Source organism: Micropterus dolomieu, linkage group LG11 (genome assembly GCF_021292245.1).
Source record: "Micropterus dolomieu isolate WLL.071019.BEF.003 ecotype Adirondacks linkage group LG11, ASM2129224v1, whole genome shotgun sequence".
NCBI classification, from domain to species: Eukaryota; Metazoa; Chordata; class Actinopteri; order Centrarchiformes; family Centrarchidae; genus Micropterus; species Micropterus dolomieu.
The window spans coordinates 9,027,352-9,047,449 of NC_060160.1; the positions used below are offsets into that span (position 1 = coordinate 9,027,352).

Here is a 20,098-nt window from a genome sequence, read left to right on the forward strand (position 1 = left end):
TTTTTTTCCCCCCCCCCCCCCCCCCCCCCTCCCTTTAGAGTTTAACACTCACAACTACAGCTAATCTGCTTCATCAGGAATGTGTGTGTGTTTTTTTAAATCAGATTTGATTGACAGTAGCCTGGCAACATGAGCAAACAGCCCCACAACTGTCATCAGAATGAAATGTGGGTAAATCCTGATGGGTCAGCAGAGATGGATGATGTTACCCTTTTCAAATGGAGTCCAGCCCACTTTAAACCTGTGAGAAATACCCAACAAAAAACACAAATGCAGAAATTCCTTATGGGAAATGACCAAAAATGTTTCGGAAAATTGTCTTTAGGGCCTATGTGTAAGATCACAATGCATATTTTGCTAAATAGTGGCAACAAGTGGCAATTACAGGTAATTCAATATTGTTTTCCTTGTATTACCAAGAATCTCTTGAGTCAGTTGCTTTAAAGACATTATCATTAGGCGACCTGTCTGAAAGCAAGCTTAATGGAGAGGTACATTGTGTTTATTTCTTGTTTACCTTACGATAAAACCAGTGAAATGATTCTGCATGGCATTCTCAAATGTAGTGTTAAAGCAAATCTCAGCAAATCTCAGCAAACTCAACTAAAGTCAGATACATAGCAATATCTATCAAAGGTTAGCTAACATTAGCCATTAAAAGCTACAGGTCATACGCTGTAGCACCAAAACTCCTGAGCATACTGAATTGAGCATCTTTTCTTTGGTTTATGAATTCAGCTTTTTATTTGTAACTTACAAAAACTTTAAAAAGTTCCATACAGTTGTGTAACTGACAAATACAAACCTCTGGCAAGACTCTTTAGCTCAACTTTTGTAGCACAGAAGATTGATCTTAAGAAAATGGGGTTGTAGCAGATACTTCAAAGAAGGAGAATTAAATACTCCTCACACGCAGCGTTCAGCCTGGGAAATGTCAGAAGGCATGTGGATGGATATAATCAAGAGAAGTAGCCGCACTGCAGCCTCCGTGCAGAGTTCTACTTCCTTCTTTTGCATTTCTTGTTGGTCTCAGTAGCCTGGTCTCCCTGCTGTGTCAAAACTTTTAAAGTGATCGTCACCTGTAGATTTACCATTTTACTAAGGTGGATTGTAGTTCTGCAGTTACAGTTGAGGACAGAGGTTACTACTTTTTACTTTATTTTTAATGTAAACATATTTAATTACATTTAAGTTGATTATATTTTATTTTTTATTATTTTAGGCTCTTTGGGTCACTCTGTTGTTTACATCAAACCTGCTGGTGTCTGGACACGATCAGTCCAGATCATTTCCTCCTCCCACACAAGGCCATTTTTTGTCATTCATTCGTTATCAGCACACAAAGAAAGTAAAGAAAGTAAAGATTAAAGGAACATTTCAGGAAATACTTCTAGGGTATATTCCTTACAGAGAGTCTGATGAGAACACTGATACCACCCTCATCGACTGTACGGTAAATATGTAACTGGAGACAGCAGCTGGTTAGCTTAGCGAAGACTGGAAACAAGAGGATACAAACTCTTTTCAAAGGTACTGTAACACAGTTCACTTATTAACATGTTATACATGGTTTGTCTAATCCGTACAAAAACTGAAATATAACTATGAATTATGTGTTACTTCTTGGCCAACTTCCAGGTTTTAGGCTGAGGCCTAAACTGAGGCTTGTATAAATGCATTATGCAATATTTTCTGTGACACTGACAAGAAGACATTTTCACTTTATTTCTCACTTAATTGTTGGGCTTCTGTAAATAACATCACAGAGTATGGTCTAGACCTGCTCTTTTATGAAAAGCGCTGTGAGATAACTGTTGTTGTGACTTGGCGCTATATAAATAAAATTGAGTTGAATTGAACTTAACAAACTCTCATCTTAAACATCTTATTTGGGGCAAATGTAATCTTCATGTAAACAAATGGTAAATGAGCTGTAACTATGAATGACACCATCCTATCAAGTCCAGCTGAGACACATCTCTTAGCACAGACTGTCTTGTGCGACAGGAGTTTTGTTTCGGATATCAGACAGGTGTCCGACCGGTTGCTCAGGCCGGCTAACCCCGAGCCCCGGGCCTGGCTCTGGTGCCGTAACGCTGGAGGTCAGAGGTTAATGGAGCAGAGTGGCGCCGGCCAGTCATCCCCCAGGATCCTGGGTGGATTTGGTAAACAGTGAAGCTGTCACTGCAGATTAATACTGGGAGGAGGTAGAACAGGGCCGAGCACACGGGGGGCTAATGGCTCCCAACTCAGCCATGAAAGTGCCTGTCTTCCCCATTCTCCTTTCTCCCTCATCCCCACAGATAAGCCCTACAGGCTTAGAGAGGGAGTAGGGGGAGGAGGAGGAGGAGGAGGAGGAGGAGGAGGACAGTAATAGAGGGAAGCAAAAAGCATTGTAGAAAAATGAGTTAACTCAGAAAAGAGGAACTAACAAGAGGGCAATAATCGCAAGTGCTCTTGAGCACTTGGAACACTATAAAGTAAAGAGAAAAAAGGCTCACATCTAAAAGCTAGATGACCTTTAAGACACTGACATGTTTTTGTTTCTTCCTATTGTGTGGATGTAGAGCTCTGCCCCAAGGTCATTCACTGGTTACAGCTGTAAGAGCACAACCCAACTGCCAGCTCTCCTCTGTGGGGGATCTTTGGGGACTTTTTTTTTTTTAATGAAGCGTATGCAAGCCTTGACACTATGGTTTATCAGTCCTTGCATCTAGATACAAGGGGGCGGCTTCCACCACTGTGTATGCAGCTTGTGTCAAGGCAGGATATTGTATGTCACAGCGTGCTCTAGATTGTGGTTGCACTCTCACCACAACTCATGGCACACAGAGAGAAACAGAAAGATATTAACTCCTGTGGGGGTCTTATCTGAAAATAACATCTTTAATTACATCATGTAAGACTTGGTTTCTTTTTTCAGTAGTGTTTTTCCATATGTGAGACATGATTTTTAGTGGTTTGATCCTTTTCATTTTGTGTTTTAGAATGTTATATTTTTATGTATTTAATGCAGATTTAAAGAAGTGCTTTTAGTTGCCTAAACACAACCATAAAAATATTTGTCATGTTTAAGTTGCCAGGAGCGCTTTTTTTCCAGGGAAAACTAATTAAATGACTTTCACAGTAAATGTTTTGCAGATATGTTCAACATGAGCACTTTGCATTGGCAGTAAACCCTTAGCAGATATACGCACTTTCTTGTTGTTTCCCACAAAACGTTTTTGCGACTAGCCTACATATATGTTGCATTTGAACATAATCAGACATTGACAAGCAACAGTAGTTACACTCATGCATAAATATATACATCGTAGGCATTTTTGCACCTCTTTAGTTGAATCTCTGTTTACTTGTTATCCCGGTGTGTGTGTGTGTGTGTGTGTGTGTGTGTGTGTGTGTGTGTGTGTGTGTGTTTACTGCTAACTGTGTGTGGCCTATCTAAAATATCTGTACTTTACTGTACACAGTCCCACTCATTCCTCCAATTACCCCCGATGCCCCCTCTTAGCTTTGTTGTCAGTTGGCCTGCTGGGTGGATGGGGGTGGGGGCGGGGGTCCAGTGCAGCGGAGGGGGGTTTTGTCTGAGCATATTCCATGCAGTTCTCCATTGTACAATCCTCACAATAGGGCCGAGCCTTTGATCTTGGAGGGGTGCTCTTCTCTCTGTCTCTTCCATCCCTACTGCTCCTCCTCCTCCTCCTCCTCCTCCTCCTCCTCCTCCTCCTCCTCCTCCTCCTCCTCCTCCTCCTCTTCTCTATTTCATTTTTTCTTCCAGTATTAGCCTTGACCCTCCACGTTCCGCCAAGAGGGTCGAGAGGAGAAAAAGGAAATGAAACACTGATTGAAATGAATGAAAATGTAATGAAGTGAAGAGAGGGCTGGGGGACGGAATACAAAGAGAGGAGGAAAAACAACAAAAATCAGTTGTTATATTTTTCTTGTCCTTTCTTATTAAAAGGCCCGGGGGATGTACTGAGATGGCCCTTTGACTGTTTGATTGTTTGCGGTATATTGTTCAGTCCCCTCATGTCTTCGCTGACACAGAGCAGGTGCTGCCAGGGTGAGACTTGAGCCAGGGAAATGGAGGCTCAGTGATGGGAGGGCTTGCTTTGCTCCAAGGGCTGTGGGATGGGAGTTTGGCAATTGGGGGGGGCAGTAAGAGCCCTACACATCCCCTGATGGAGTCTGTCAGGTCAATAGTTTCTATACTTTGTGACCGCACTGCTAATTCTGATGCACCAATTCAACCATGCTCCCTACTGGCTTCAGCCACCCCCCCCAACCCTCCGACCAATAGCCCAATGCTCCAGTGAGCGTCTACAGATTCCTGGATCCGCACAGCGTTGCATTGTCTCCCTTCAATGGCCTTCTGCCAAGAACCTAGGCAGCTTTGGAAAAGTTGTACTTCACCAGAGCCTAATCTTTTCTTTGCTCCGCTTGATCCGCTCCCTCCTCCATTCTTTCTTTTCTTCTCCATGCTCAGCCATTTTCTTTATGCCAGTGAGCCTGTGAGTATTTACCGATGCGCTGGCATTGAGGGTTATTGTGTGCAGGACTGGATGGAGTGCAAAAGGCATGTGGAGTGCAAAACAACAGCATGCAAATTGTACAGTTGAGATCTGAGATATGGTTAGTACTTTAAAGTTAAAGGTTGGCTTGCCGAAATAAATGGTCACTTACCTCTAGTGGCATATAGTACTGCGGAGAGTTTTGCTTTTATTTGCTCATGTTTTGAGAAATCTTTCTCTAAAATTTCTGCCAGCTGCCCAATAAAATGTAGGTTGATGACCTTGAATTTATGGTGATTGAAACTTCCCAGACCTGACTGTGAACAGTTTTCAGTGAAACTACTCTACTGGAGAAATGCTCCCTATGACAACTGTTCACAAAACAAGGTCTTCAGCATATCTAGTCTACAGGGTTAAATCCGCTTGAAGCGAAATAGTTTGTAAAACATGTCGTGCACACCTAAGGCATAAATGTCTAAACCTGCTCTGAATATTTACATTTGAAGTTGGGGCTAAAAGCCCGCAGTCATAAGCGCTTCTTGGCTGCGTCACTCTGCCTCCCTGATCTCTCAAAATGATTTTCTGCTTTTTGCCTGTAATCTTAACACAATGAATCGTACAAATGGGGGAGACTGTGCTCCTAAGAAAAATGGCAGTCATCACCGAATGTGCAAAAACAGCACAGATTTACGATCAAGGGACAAAGCCCTCTATCGGCCCTAAGAGTTATGGCTCTTATTTTGGAGGAAATAATGGATCATTTTCGAGCCTCAAAGTCCACAGAGGAAGGAGGTAGGGGTGGTTGAATGGGTCACTAAATGTTAGATTTAGAGAGGTGCCAGTTTACTTCGCATGTCCTATTGGCAGTAAAGCACTGACACCTTTACAAACTTTAATCATAGCAGTGTAAGTTTAGAAAACGGTTATATTTCTGCAAAAGTGATGGTTGTAGCAGTTTTGGCAGGCAATGACAAACAATATTGTGTTACTGGTAGGGGCATCAGATCAGAAAATGCTAATATGTGGGTCGTTTTGGAAGGCAGTTACACAAAGAATGTATTTTGTTATTTAATTATATGGGATAATGGCACACAGTTTTGAACTGTCTCTCCTGAAAGTCATTGGTGGTGTTGGTTGTACACGCGAAATGTGAGTTGCTTTGTGAAGAATGATTAAAGAGGACTTGAGATTTTCATTGCACTCTTTCTATCCTCCCCACCATGTGCGCTGGAACACACTATCAGATTGCAAAATCTTAAACATACAGGCATAAAACATGTAAGGGCTGATTACCACTTACTTTGGTGTTTAATGCAACATGTTACTAATGCCGCGTCATGTTTCAGATAGATGTCCATGTCATGTAAGATGTCATAGATGTCTGTCCTCTGAATCTGAAGCTGTCAGTAATTTCTCTGCAGAGCATCTTTACAAGTTGTGGGTTAGTTGCTGCTCTGTGTTATGTTGTCTAATTATGCTGAGCAGCTCCTCAAGCTAAACTTTTAGCTAAGGTGAAGTCACACGGTCACATCAAGATACTGAACTAGATAACCAAATATATGTCCATACATCATATTTATCATATTTGTTATTATTTAAAAAGGTAATTTGATATTTTCACTGTGTTGTACTCTGGCCAGTATGGGGCAAGGCTGTGCTAGTGCGCCACACACCGGGCCAATTGCTGAGAGTCGCCAATTCTGATGTAGTAGTTGATTTTAGACGCTGTTTGGCGATCTAGCAAGAGATGTTGCTGTTGCACAACAAATGAAATCCAATGCATTGTATTGCAGTGAAGGCAGATATCTCAGAAATAGATATATCAGAATTTGGGAAAGCAATACTACATCTGCTGCTAAATACCACAAAAGGTAATTTGTTCTTCCAATTTTAATAAACTTTTGTTTACAAATTTCTTTCCCTTGTATATTTTGACTCACTATCTCACTCACTAACTTGCTCTACTTCTTTTTTGTCTATCTCTGGGACATGATAAGACCTGTATTTCCTGAGGGCAGCTGAGAGGAGTCGGCCTAACTTCTCTGGCCTCTCCTTACACTCCTCCACCCTGAGGTTGACCCCCAGCTCACAGTGTTGCTTGTCTCAGCAGCACCCACACCCTAGGGGGCTGCACGGGGGTGGGGTGAGGTGCATCCCATCCTGACAGCACTCTATATCCCAGACATAAACACAGCTGACAAATGGGCCACGATATCAGGTATCAGGTGTTGGCGTGGAAGATTTGTAAGGTATCAAGACAATGGAAGGCAGACACAAAAAGCCCCTATCTACCATCAACGCTTAGAGAGCCTGTTCCCCACTGCCGCAAAACCCACTTTGGTTTCAGCAGCCATGGGGAAAATTATTTCCCCTTTAATCCTCTCAGTTTTCTCATCCATGCGGCACAGATTAGGTGCTCCCACACAGCTGAATTAGATGTTACTGGCTCAGCAGGAGGGGATATTTTAGTGTGCTGAATGAAGACAGAGGAGTCAGGCACAAGAGGACTTTCCCCACTTATGGAAAGGGAAATTCTGGGTCAGGTAGAGCTTGGTCAGGGATGGAGGAGGCAGTTGTCCATGTCATCTTGCTTCACAATCAGCGGCCGGTTGACTTAAAGTGGTCTTAGCAGGAAACTCCTCACACCTCTTTTGAAGGTTTTCAAAACACACATCTTGATTTTTGGGATGTTTTCTTAGTCTTTGATAGTAATGCACAGTATATGATCAGTTTGTGTTTGTGGAGGAGGGGGTGTGTGCTGGGAAAAAAGTTTAAGCAGTAGATGTAATAAATCAAAGAGTGCAAAAAAAGTTCATTTAACACTCCCAGTTTGGAAGTTATAAACTGCTATGATATACAGACAGAGTATACAGAGCTGAAAAGATAAAATATAGCCCTTATCTGTATGCATCTGGTTCACAGTCCCTCCCTTTTGGTGTGGATTTCAACACAAGAAGGCCTTTTATAATGCAGCTCTGACCAAGCTATTGAAACTACACAGATCATATCAAATTTGTGCTTCATGATTAATTAAATTATATGCATACAGCATTTTAAATCTTCCAAGACTTCATTTAAACCTACATTTATTGATAACATTGACATATCATCCCCTTTGAAGTTGATATTAGGAAGTTGCTAGCAAAGAATTGCTTATTTACACATTCAGCAGTTACGGAACAATATTCACTCTCTTTTAGCTCTGTTTTTGGTCTCCACCAACTCCTGAGTGTCTCTTTAGCTGCAAAGTGCTCCACTCTGTGGTCACTAGCTAGTTAATAACTGTGTCTGTCTGCTGTTATGCTATAAGAGAGAATGAACCAAAACAGTAAAATATGGTACAGGTAAACATTGAGCCGAAACTCGAAATAAAGCACTGTAAAGCCGAAGGGAGCTGAAGATTCTCTGTACTCACTTTTTCCTTTTATTTTGTAATTATAACAATATGGACTATAACTGCTTTAAAGTCAGATGACTTATCTTTGTTGTGGACACCTCACACGCAGAAACTGATACACACAGCAGGATCCTCTCATCTATCACTAAGGCATCAAGGTAATGACAGGCAAAAGAGGAGTGTGTGTGCTGGCGTCACGTGCAACAAAATCTACACAGATTCACGGAAATGGTGTTTCTGACACAGGAAAATCCTGCATGCACACTCCCCCTGCTTACAGGACACAATCAAACACCATCTCCTCCTACGCTGTGCCCCAACAACCGCCCTAAGACGAGTTGAAACTAGAGACGCAGTCAGCAGGAGTGAACCTCCACCCCATCATCCCCACTCCCATTTCTTTTGTCTCCTCACAATGTGGAGGGTGAGTGAACAGTGAACAGACTCCTTGCACAGTTCCTCAGGGAAAGGCTGGATCTTTTGAAGCTGTGTGTGTGTGTGTGTGTGTGTGTGTGTGTGGTGTTCAGGTGGCTTAGGTGGCTTAGGTGTCTGGCTGTGTTTTTTTTTACCTACCTTCACTTTCCATAACACCATCCATCCATTATCTATAATCGCTTATCCTTAGAGGGTTGAGGGGGGCTGGACCTGTTCCCAGCTGACAGTGGCCGAGAGGCAGGGTACACCCTGGACAGGTCAGCAGTCAATCCCAGGGCTGACACATCAAGACAAACAACCATTCACACTCAAAGTCACAACAATGGGCAAGTAAGACCAGCATTTAACCTAACCCGCATCTCTTTGGATTGTGGGAGGAAGCTGGAGTACCCGAAGAGGACCCACACACGCACAAGAAGAACATGCAAACTCATTTTTCATGACACATTTTCCTCATAAAGTGCAGACATAAAGGATGAGTTCACCCAAATCACACACAAAAACAAAAACAAAAAAAAACAACCACACTTGCCATCACTTTAAATTTAGTTAATTTCTTCACTAGAAAGTGCTGACACACTTTTTGTTTTATTAAATACCTGTGTTATGTGAAATTGTCACAAACCCTCAATTCCCTCCAGCTCTATGGAGTATCCTTTAACTTATTATTTTGGTGTGGTTTGGTTGTGGTTGGCAGCTTTACTGTTTTGGTTCACTGGAACAGCTCTCACCATTACTTTCCAGCAGCAAAGCTTTGATATACCCAGCACAAAACAGCAGACAGACAAAGTTAGTGACTAACTGGTGAACATAGTGGAGCATTTAACAGTTAAAGATCCAGATATTTCCCGTAAGAGTTGGTGAAAAACCAAACCAAAACTTAAGGAAGAGCACAATCCCAAATGAATGCAAATGTTGTTCCACCTAATTAGGCAACTGTTAGCTAACACGTTCACTCTGTCATCTTTGAGTCTGTTAAGATGTTGCTGTTAACTGCTTGAGCACCACAAACAAATGCTCTCAATGTCAAACTTTGGCAAATTAAACCAAAACTGTCTTAATTGCCAGATACCACAAAAAGTAACTGTTTTTTGCAATATGCATGAACTGACCCTTTATTGTCTGACTGAGGCCAGTTATTTTAAGCTACAGGATATAAATCATACTATAATCCTGTAATTAGTTCACTGAGTGAAATTGTTTATTTTAAATTATTTATTACAGAGGGTCATCAGTCTTGTGATTGCACTTCAGTAATAGCCCCAGAACAACGTTTTTCCACTGCCGTCTAAACATGGCGTCACACCAAGTTCTTAAGTCCCTTCAGTGGAGTTTTCCCAGGGGGGTTGCCGGCGCAGGGCCCTGATTGGTTGATAGAGATAGTCAAATTGAGTGACAGGCTGTCAGAGGGGATCCATCAGGGGGACAATGTGCCCACTTAGAAGCTCAGAGGTCAGCCTGCTAACAACGGCTCTACTAGCGAAGTTTATTTTCTAGTGAGGAGCTACCCTTTCATGTGTGCCACTCATTATCAGAGCTTGTGCCCCCCCGCTGCTGTATGAGGCTATCTGTGTGTACGACTATGTGTGTGTGTGTGTGTGTGTGTATTTGACCAAAAAGCTCTTCATATCTTCCAGTGACCCTGTTTTGCCAGAACTGGAGCGTATACAATTGGGAATCCGACTCAGGTTGACCAGAGCTGCTCGAACTCTCAACTGTGTTTTATTTGGCTTCAAAGAGGGGCAGAAGGAATGGCAAAATGAGTGTCCTTGTCTGTTTTATCTGGACAACCTCTACCTCTTGCTGTAGTTTTACTCATGCTTTCCCAAGCCTATAATAACCGCAGCTAGCATCTTTTCAGATATTTCCAGCTGTCTGCGCTCCAAGCTTTTACATAATCAGCATTGCAAAAAGACGTACAGCTTGAAAAAGGCTGTGCAGATATGGAATAGTTCCTGGAATGTGACTACCCTTGGGTTGCTGTCAATAGGGCCAGACTTTTAAGAGTTGCCGGAGAGCAGTAAAGTGAGTAGAAACAGTTGATGTCCTGCGGAGGAACAGACAAGTGAAGATCAATAGCCTGAAGATAGAGGAGTGTTATTTTGAGCAGAAGCCAGATAGACACAGGCCTTTTGTGTGAAAGATGAGAGAGCGACTGAGGCTGTGTGAATTAATGGAATTTGTATGAGATAGTGGGTCTACTTCTATGTGTGCACGTGCAAGAATGTCTGCGTGCAATGCTGTATGAGTGTATGAGGATGTGTTGCATGCATTTCCGTGCACGTGCGTGGGTTCAATTGCATGTGTATGTGTCCATTTTGGTATGTGTGTTGATCAGACGGGGACTTTTCTCCGGAGAAGAAAGCAGCTCACTGTCCTCATGCTGTCCAGGGTCTGAAGTCTAGCCTCGTCTGGTCTGAGACCGGGCCTGCATGGCTGGAGCTCTGTGTCTCTGCATGCTGAAGCCCGGCCTTGTTCCCAGCTGTTTGTTCAGCTGGCCCACCAGCGGGGACACCAGGGACTCAAAACCCCCCACTCAGGCCCAGTCGGACACCTCCACCGCTGCACCCACCCAGGTCACCAACCTACTGACCTCCTCACCCGGGGGTTATTTGCTCCATGGCCATCATTTAAGAAGGGTGTTTTTGTTTGGCCCTCATTTGGTCCGCAGCCTTCGCTTAGGCTCTTGTCATCAGTGCCATTGATCTCCCCCAAATGAGCTGATTAAGGGGCCTGCAGTTTGTCCTGTTGAGTGGGCCGACCTAAGCTGGGCTGAGCTCGGCAGGATGAGGAGGAGGTTACGAGGATGAGGGAGAGGGGTCAGAGTGCACACACAGCAAACACAGTAGGGCATTCACGCTCAAAGATGCAACATGAAATAGGTGGTTGTTTGAGCAGGATTGCATCAAGCCCTTTTGGTTGTGCTTGTTATGTCAATTCCAACCCCTGTGGCTTCGTTAATGCTGCAGCGCTCAGATCAGTGTTGTCTGTGACAGCGCTTTCTTTGATTTTCACTAATGGCCCCTTTCACTTTGTGTTTTTGCTTTGTCAAGCTTCTGTTAAAGTTTGTGTGTGTTGTGTGTTTCCTTTTGTTGGCCTTATGGTTACGTTATGTCCCTACTAATGTCAATGTGCTGCTTAATTGTCCTTACCAATGTGTTTATTAATCTCAGACAACCTGGTTATTTTAACCCCACATGGTGTTACCGGTAAGGTCTATGCAGAGTTGCCAGGTCTGTGTGCTTTCTACAAAAACTGTGCTTGTTTTATGGAGAGAGAACAACTGAGATATGGGGTGATGATGATCAGGCAACACACGTCTGAGATAAATGAGCGCTTGTTTTATTGGTGTGAAAGGTGAGTCAACAAATGTCCACAACATATGTTCTTCTGTTTTATTCTTCTGCTTGTTTTTTTGCAACCGATCTCCTTCCACAGTTTTCAATGTGGAAACGTCATTCAAAGACTAAAATATTTATCTCAATTATTACATTATACACATTATTGCTATTATTCAGAATTTTGATAACCTTTCATACTTTTCAAGATATTTAAGGTTTTCCAGGCATTTTTCCCATGTATGTGAATGGATCGAATGTTAAAATCCTTCACACACCTACTCCACTTTCACATGTCAGTGGTTCGGCATACTTTCAGCTACAGACTTCATTTAAACTTTAAACTGTTCACTAATCCTTCAGGTATTAAACATGTATTCAGCTTTTTAATATCTTCTATAGTTTTGTCACTATCATAATGAGTGTGTAATGCGTGAGCTGGAGTGTGTGACATCATCACCAGATTGTAGCAACCTTGAAAAATCATCTAAAAATTTTCTCTCTAACTCGCTGGCCTAACCACAATTTTAATTCTTCATGCATCATTTTACACCAGAAACGTAGTAAATTTTCTTGTGGTTCCTCACACGGGCTTTTAATCCATCAGACTTACAGATTTGGCTCTGTGCCAACAGTGACAGGCAACTCCTCCATTGCCGGCCATTATAAATTACTGTGTACTGTTCAACTTTTTTCAAGCCAGCAATTGAGTTTAGTTCAAGCCCTTCAACAGCTAGCATTCACACAGCAATTTCTTTAGAAATTGCCTTTTCTAGTCTTGTTATTTAGATAAAATGAATAAAATGTCACAGAACTAAAAATTATATCTTCGCTGGATCTTCACTAATATCAGTCAGTTGATATAAACTTATATTTAGGTTTAGGTGTTAGCTAATTCGTCAACCAATTGTAATGTTAGTGCACAAATAGAGCTTAGTTAATAAAAATGAACGTGTCATCTTTGACATCAAAAATCGCATGTGTGGCCTTGAAAAGAGTAATGCCATCCCTCCCTCTACCATTTTACTGTTAAAGACGCCAGCCCACTCTAATCGTTATTACATGGATATTGTTTGTAAGGTGAATTAGCCACAACATGTCCAACTTATTAGTTTGTTGAATAATTTAATGAAGAAAATCTTGGTAGCAGTAGCCTGACCACCAGAGATTACGCAATTGCAGTTACAGTTGCTGTGACTCTGTCAGGAAGCACAGTTCTATCAGCCGTAGGGAACCCATGAGTCGTATAGCACAAATCAAAAGACGAAGGTTTTAAGCCAATAGTTCGTTTGTGGCGGCCTGAATCCGTGGATGAGCTAAACTTGTTATATCATATATCATATGTGTATTTTAATGCCTTAAAGTGTGTAAGAGTTTGCCTCTATTTATCAGCCATGGGGCCTTATAATTACAGTCTTAGTGTAATCTAACACTCCCACCACTCGCTGTGTAAACTGAGTATCCTCCCTCTTCTAGGTCAGGGATTAAGAACAAGGCCCCGCTGAATGAGCTGCACATTACTCTGAGACACCCTTAACACTTGTCAGGGAAACATCAACGATATCAGAGGGTTGGGGTTTGTCTAAGACTCAATGATAAGGAGACAGGGCAGTTAATGCAGTTAATAACAGACAAAGAGGGCTTACCTACAATTACTCACACAATTTCTCCAGGAAGCATGAAGCAGTGATCGGAAATAATGAACAGTATTGTATATCGGTGTTCACATTGTGCACATGCGTGGTTAGACACTCTCTTCATATATCTGGTCTGAAACGGGCCTGGGAACTACAACGGCTCCTTTGTTTTCTTGCTTGTTTACTACAAGCTGATATTTTCCAACAATCTGAGCTGGTTTATGGTGTGAAAACATTTCTTCCAGTGGGATAGTGAAACTAAAAATGTGTTGGAAAGATGTCACGTAATAACCCATTGCAAATTAAGCCATCTTCTCCTGCCAAAGCTCTTATTCTTTTCTTTCTGTTTTTTTTTTGTTGGCCCTCTGTGCTATGCTGTGTCACAGGTCAAAGTTTGCAGGGTCAGAGTGGACACAGTGTCCTCACATCCGTCTTCATTAGAGGTCTGGAAGTACTCAGTGACCAGACCTCCTCCTCCTCCTCCTTTTTCTTTTCAAAACTATCTGTCCATTTCTGATAAACAACTACATCAGAAGACGGGGCTTAGCAGTGTCAACACAGAGCTGCCTGACACGATCCACCAGTGAGACGCACTCTGCAGTAAATACTCACTTCAAGATGCTATCTCTGTGGTGAAAAAGGTTTGATTCATGAAATGTTCAGATTTTCATTTGTTATAAGTTTGCTTTTGCCTCGAAACACATTTAGATGGTGCTTTGCTTACATTATTGGAGATATATGGCGATGACAGCATACTTGACTGCCTTGTTTAAGCCCTGAAATGAAAGCACTGCATGCCAGCACACCTCACTCACTCATTATACGACGTTATGGATAGTCAGTTAAATACCAATAATGAAACTTATAAAGGTAAAGAAAGTACTCCCTTAAGAGACACAAACTTGCACTTTGTTTCACATTAGACTACAAATTGTGAAGGCAAATTGCACGGACAAGGAAAATGGAGTCTTAAAGTTTTACACGTAACAAACTTATACAACTGCCATTGTTCCTGTCTGTTGCAGTTCTACATGTTTTGCTAAAACAACACATTGTGTAAATGCTGCCCTACATTAGCCTTACACATGTATGGAAACTGTACACCTTTTTGGCAGATTTGCTCTATGTTTTTTTTTTCAGCAATACCTGCTGCGTCCTCCATATGTTTATTATGCTTGCAGCATTGATGTAAAGGAATGATCATGCTGCCTATGCAGGTACAGGTTTTGTAGAAAATGATCGCAAACTAAATTGCTCTTAAACAAATCAAAGTCACTGCAACTATGGGTAAGGTTCCGCTACCTGAAAAGCTGCCATATCACACTCGTGGATTGGGTCAAGAACAGTTTTTCTGTTTTGTACCAGCATGAATATCATGCACATGCTAAGAAGACACTAAACAGATTATTAATTCAGAAATATTTAGAAATACATCAGGTTAACATTTTAAAAATATACATATTATCTTTTATAAAGAATTTAGTCAGTGGTTCCAAACCTGGGGGTAGGGACCACCAAGGGTTAGTTGGGTGAGAAGTTAGAACATCTAAATCCTGCTACACATAATTGGGTTCATTACTCAGACTTTAAATAATGTGACTGTGTGTGAAATACTAGATAGTTTTACCTCTTTGGACCTCTGAAAATTACTCAAATAAAACAGTCTGAGAAGGCAAAATCACTTCAGTCAGTTGAAGTGCTCACACCTAATAAAAGTAGTGTTAAGGAGACTTTGCTTCACAAGCAAAGCAAAGTCTGGGAAGCACCTGCAACATTAAGACACTTTGGAAAGAAAGTCAGACTTTGTAACTGCAGTTTGTTGCATTTTTGGTGACATTATGGTAAATTATCAGGTGGAGCATAATGTTTGCAGATCATGGTGAATTGAGAAGTACATGTGGGATGGTAAAACAATTGTTTGTATCATTATAAACAAAAAAATTTCTTGTTGAGAGTTAGATGAGATGACTAATAAAACCACCCATAAAACCACAAATTGCCATTTTTATACAGACACTCACTTATACTTTCAAGTTTTTTTGGACAGATTATTGTTAAAAGGTGCATGGGAGTGGATTTTGTTGCCTTTGGACAGAGCCAGGCTAGCTGTTTCCCCATTGCTAAGCAAACTGACTGCTGGTTGAAGCTTCATATTTTACGGACAGATATGAAAGAGGTATCAATCTTCTAATGAAGCTCTCTGCAAAGAAAGCAAATAAATATATTTCCCAAAATGTTAAACTATTCCTTTTGGCAAAGAAGCTTTGTTCCATCCTGTAAAAGTTACCTAAAACACTGGTTATTTTACTTCGAAAGGCCATCACAAACCGCTACTCCAATCCTGACTCTTACAACAGTTGCTGTGGGAATAAGATCACATCATACAGATCCTATTTTCTAAAATGTAAAAGGATCCTCCAAACCCAGTAAATGCACACTTGACTCACTGAAACATGATTTCTGTTGTCATGTGGCTCCCGCTATGGAGAACCTCTTTCAGTTTCGATTCACTCTGAAGTTTGGGGAACCAAGGCCTGTATCGAACTAGATTTAAACTAGACTAAACTACACTGAATCAGACACTCGACCAAAACCAGACCAGACACAACACATGTGAGGGGACTGTCCCTCTTCCTCCCAGAGGTTGTTATCAGAACAATGACATCACTGTAGAGATTTACCAAATATGTGGCTAGGATTGGGGATGAAGAGCAGAGGAGCAATGAAGGGAATGAGACAGAGAGACAGAGATGGAAAGAAGGATGCATTGACAGAGACAGCAGCAGATTCAGAGAGAGGGAGAGAGAGGGGGAGAGCCTCGAGCTGTGGCTTGGCTGAACTCACTGTGAACCTCTGCAGATTTATTTTCTCCGGAGCCTGTTGCTCGCTCTTAGGGGGCCAGATTTACATGCCTCTCCCTGGGCTGCTGTGAAGCTCGGCTCGAGGAGCTGAGGATGGGATAAGTGAGCTGAGGGGGCGAAAGAGAGGCTTTTCATAGGTTATGGGGGTGACACAGAGCAGGAGAGGAAAGAGGGTTTCACATGGATAGTCCACTTTCTAGTCCCTGGCGGATCATTCCTGCTCACCAGCTTGCTAATTAGAAGCAGTCCCTCCATTAACCGGGGTGTTTCATTTTAACCCGCTGTCGTTCTTATTGACAGGGTTGGTGCGAGCCGATGGATCCCTGCTCTCACAGCTCACTCCATGCATCCTCTGTTGTGACGTACCGTAAAGGTTATGTAATTTTGTGGTTTATGTAAGCAGTAACACGTAGTAACACTTATAGACACAAAAACATTAATGTGCATAGACATATACACAAAAACAGGTGTTTCTAGTGCAGTGTCATACCCAACTGAGGCTTTATATTACAGTAAAAATGAATGAAATCCACACCCACAGATCCACACATCTGTGATGAACGTTTGCATTTTTCTGTTTAAAAGTGGTGTTCTTTTCATTCTCTAGATATCTGGCCCAGCAGAGACAATGTGACACCATGCTGAGATCTTGTATCTAAAATATAGGTTTAATAACGGAGGATTTTCCATGTGTCATCGTTCTTAAAAGGCATTTTGGCAAATGTAGCAAAACCAAAGACAAAAACATGGACATTGCATATGTGTTGTTATATCTAACATTTTATATTCTGGAATTCAGTTTTTTCATTCATCAATGTATGTATTGGCACTCCATCAACTTTTCACATGAAGTGAACACCGGCTGTAAAAACATTTGTATAATATCTTCTGTTGCTCTGGGGGGAGCTTTTCAAAAGTTTAAAAAGAATCTTTGATTGGGCTACATTTTAAACCAAAAGACTGAGTTACAAACAGTAAAAGTGGAGTTTGAAAGAATTGGGCATTAAAGGGACAGACGATGTCTAATGAAAGACTTTGGCCATTGCATTATGGAAAATGTAGGATCCAGTGTTTTTGGAATTTGACCCATACTAGTGAAAAAGTCAGGATTTTTTTTTTTTTTTAATCAGTCTCCTTACAATTCCCCAATACTTTATAGAAGTGCAATAGTAAATAACTGCAGTGGTCCTTTAAAAGAACAAGTCAGCATTGCTGCCAGTTTGCCTCACCACAGTCCTGCAACCAAAAAAGATCCCCTGGAGCCCCAAAAGCATTTTTCTCATAGAACACTAATAAAACAGACGTCTGTAAAAGTGCAGAACAGTTGTAGAACTTTCCCAGCGTAGAAAAGATTTTTAAGAGTGACGTGACTTTAATGTAAAAACTTTGGGTGGAGGGAAAAGGCCATGGACAGGACGTGTTCATGTTCGGTGGACTGCACAGTACAGAACAGACGCAAATCAGGAAGAGAGAAAACTGTTCTGGATGATGCCAGATAACTGTGAGCAATTTTCATTGGAATGAACAGGTGCCATCTTGGAGTCAGGTTTCCAGTTCTCAGAATACATTCGTGGGTTTCCCACCCATGACAATATGTTAGTTGTTTAGAGCCAGATCATCGAATTCAGGGCAGTGGGATGGGATGTGGGTAGAGCTGAAGTGGGAAGAGGAAACAACAACCAAGCAAAGATGTGTTGTGACAGCCACTTTTGTGTTAGACACAGGCCAAGCAAGACAACCACACCGCCGATCAATTTCAAAATAGCCACAAAGACACTCTTTAAGGAAATAACACTAAGTTCCATTTCTTGTGTAAATGAATCACATTGTTTTCCAGCAGATAATTTGGACTTTTCTTTACCCAGAAACTTCAATAAATACAATCTTTGTTCCAGAAGACAGGTTTGGCCATTAGAGGAATTGCACCCCAAGGTACTTCCACCTTGGCTGCAACATGTAAACATGGTGGTTGCCCCTTCCAAATACCAAACAGAACTAAAGGCCTCATCTACCAGACTGAGGAATACTAAAACACATCTTTACAACATAACTCCTGTAATGCATTAAATGCTAAATCAAATATTCTAACATTTATATTTTATGCAAAGGAGCTAATGCCTTCAAACATTTTGTAGACAGAAGTCAACTTCACTCACTTTTGCTCCAGTTCTTGCTCATGTACTGTAATTGTAGAGGATAATATTGTATGCAAGCTCAGACTGGAGCCCACTGAGGAAGAGAGGAATTAACCAGATGTCCTGGACCTCTGACTCAACTCTCTGTGAACTGCTTGTGGAACCAGGGGTCAGCGACTCTGGGTTTTCATATCATTTTTCCCTCCCATTACTCTGCTGTTTTTGCTGGGGGTGAGTTTAGGAGGGCTGGGGAGGTAGTAAGGCTCTCAGCTCCTGATCCCAGCAGAGCACAGAGAATTTGGCTTCTCACTTTGTCTGACAGGTAACGCTCAACACGCCCGTAGGAGCGGCCCAGCTGTGACCCAGGGAGTGAGGAGGTGTTAGGGCAAAAGGGCAGACGAGATGGATGTAAAGCATTTTGTCCATGTTTTACAATTAAGTACAAGGGATGTGGGGAAAAATAATGGCATGAATTATCTACTTAGTTGCAACGGATGTCCCCCAATAATGCTAATCTTGTGTGAACTCAACACTCACTATATTTGTTTTTCCTTTTGTTTCTCTAACTGTGCAATTTCTGTCTTCCTTCCTCTGTCACATAATCTAGTAGTTGTCTCTTTAGCGGAACTTTTGATCACATTCTTTGTACAAACTTGCTAAATTTGTAGTTTTACTTCCCCAAACTCAAAGTAAGTGCTTTGCTAATAACAAGGCCTTATTTGCTGAATCGGATTTATTAGTGATGATGTGTAACATTGTGATTTTTAGTATCTGGTGCAAAATCAAAAACAGAGAAGTTGGATAGCATCTGCCTGCTGATGGGTCAAGTCATTACAAACTCATGCTGTGCAGCCAAATGTTTTTGAAACCATACAGAACTTTATTCAAAATTCTAGTGAAGATCTAAAAGTTTCCAAAGATATCAAATATGTCAAGTTGAAGTTTTTGTATTAAATTATACACGACACATCTATAATATTGTTTTTTTATGGAACGGCGCAGCTCAGTATCAAAGACGGATATTTCATGTCACTGTTAGCAAACAGTAGCTTATTTACGCATCTAGCAGTTACGGAAGAACTTTAGAATTCATTTGGAGTTGTGTTTCTGGCCATCTGAGGAATGTAAGTCAAATATTCACTCTCCTGTATTGTTCCTGAAGGAAATATCCGGCTATCTTTGTTGCTAAATGCTCACTAACTAGTCCCAAAATTTGTCTGTCGGCCGTTTGGTGACGAACAGATAGCGTTCAGACAAAAAGCTGAAGCAGGCCCGAATTCCAAAACAGTGAGCTGAAAGATGTTAAAACTGTTTGCAGAGCTGAGGGGAAATGCAGTGCTGGGTGACATTTGTGTGGGTTCAAGATTACGAGTGACCCCTTTCACATTACACACATCTGATCCATTGTTAATATAAAATTATTGAATATAGTAATAGTATATATAGAATAGTATATAAGTTTTAGTCTCTTTTAACCTAAAGAACAAATTGATGGGATAAAGCAATCATATTTGGTTAAAGCAGTTTTTAAGCTCCTTAAGGGAAAACAAAAAGGTGGTAATGCATGTTAAAGGGTTAAAACATGAAGTCTGCAAGTAACAATAACCAAACATGACTTTTGCCGTATATGTATGGATACAGTGGTGGTCCCAAGTTTTAGAGGTACAGAAATGTGTGTTCAAGTGTTTAAAGAGAGAAGGGGCAGATGGTTGAAGTGACATTTCGATTATAAAGTAATCCAACACCACATTATTACACTCCTACACACCCCCAAAGCCACATAC

General features: G+C 41.4%; 1 protein-coding gene across 1 annotated transcript in view; it reads left to right on the forward strand.

The window, feature by feature from the left end:
• LOC123979380 (codanin-1-like) overlaps nucleotides 1-20,098 on the forward strand; it is a 119,769-nt gene that overhangs the window by 40,553 nt on the left and 59,118 nt on the right. The window lies entirely within an intron of this gene.